The sequence below is a fragment of the Apteryx rowi genome, unplaced genomic scaffold, assembly GCF_003343035.1.
Source record: "Apteryx rowi isolate R43461 unplaced genomic scaffold, aptRow1 scaffold_78, whole genome shotgun sequence".
Classification (NCBI taxonomy): domain Eukaryota; kingdom Metazoa; phylum Chordata; class Aves; order Apterygiformes; family Apterygidae; genus Apteryx; species Apteryx rowi.
In genome coordinates, this window is record NW_020451071.1 from 962 (window position 1) to 2,478 (window position 1,517).

A 1,517-nucleotide genomic window follows, 5' to 3' on the forward strand; every position below is an offset into this window, starting at 1 on the left:
GGTCACTCAGACACAAGAGAGAGGCAAGAAGGGACAGTTATGCCCAGCTGTGGGCCGACCTGTTCACACCTTCCACCTTTGTCTCAATGAGTGAATCAAGCTTCCAGCCTCAGCAAAGAGAGGGACAAAGAGAGGAAAAGTGGGACAACCAAATATAGAAACCTCAAAGGGCAAAATGAGGGAGAGAGGGAACAAGGAGATCTTGCAAGATTGTAGTTGGCTTACTCCTAGCATTTAATCCTGAGATTATGTTACTGGGTGGGTTGATTGTTATTTTTTCAACTCTGTGTCATGGAATTTTGTAATTATGTGAGAATTTCAGATATTCTCAAATTAAAAACAAACATGAACCACCACCATCATGTATGTCCTTAGCCTGTCAGATTGCAGAGAGTCGGAATATGTGAATGCATTATTTTTAGTGTCATGATTTTGAAATCAGTTTCCTGATGCTCTCTGGAGGGTGGGAGTTGACTTCTGGTTGTAAAATATAAAATGGTTGGTGGTTCTAACCCAGCCAGACAAAGGTGAAGAAAATCAGAATGACAGAGGCCTAGGGGCACAGTCAGTGAATCAAAGAAGTAGGTGTTAATAACCAGAAAAATGGGAGAGAATGGGGACTCAGTCAGGGAAACAACCAGATCTGTCTGGTTGGAAAGGCCACAGGGAAGCTGAGGAAACAACTGACCACTCCTCTGCCCCTCAGGGCTCCTCTGGAAGATGTGGACAAGAAGCAAGTCAGACAGGAGAAGGAGCAGGTCAGACAGGAAAAGGAGAAGGTTAGGCAGGAGGAAGAGGAGGTCAGGCAGGAAAAAGAGAAGGCTAGGTAGGAGGAGAAGGAGGAGGACAGGCAGGAGGAGAAAGAGGAGGTCAGGCAAGAGAAGGAGGAGCAGGTCAGCCAGGAGGAAGAGGAGGTCAGCCAGGAGGAGGAGGACGAGGAGGAGATCAGGCAGGAGAAGGAAGAGGTCTGACAGGAGGAGAGGGAGGAGGTCAGGCAGGAGGGGGAGGAGGAGGTCAGGCAGGAGAAGGAGGAGAAGGTCTGATAGGAGGAGGTCTGACAGGAGGAGGACCAGATCTGACAAGAGCAGGAGGACATAAGGCAGGAGAACAAGGATATCAGGCAGAAGAAGGAGGAGGTCAGGCAGCAGAAGAAGGAGGTCAGGCAGCAGGAGAGGGAGGAGGTCAGGCAGCAGGAGGAGGAGGAGCAGGTCGGGCAGGGGATGGAGCAGGTCTGACAGGGGAAGGAGCAGGTCGGACAGGCCCGCCCTGCTTGCAGGGTGGGTGGTCAGGCCTGCAGTTATGCCTGAGCACTGAGAGCCTCTCCCCACGGGCACTGGGGAGAAGCCCAGGGGCCAGGAAGGCTCGGTGGGGCCGTCAGGGCCCCTCTGGCCCCCCCGCGGCTCCCCAGTCCCTCAGAGCCGCTGGCGCCCGTCGGCCATGGCGGCCCCGCCCCGCGTGCCGGCCCCGCCCCCGAGCGCCATTGCCACGCCCCCAGGGTCGCGAGGCCCCGCCCCCGA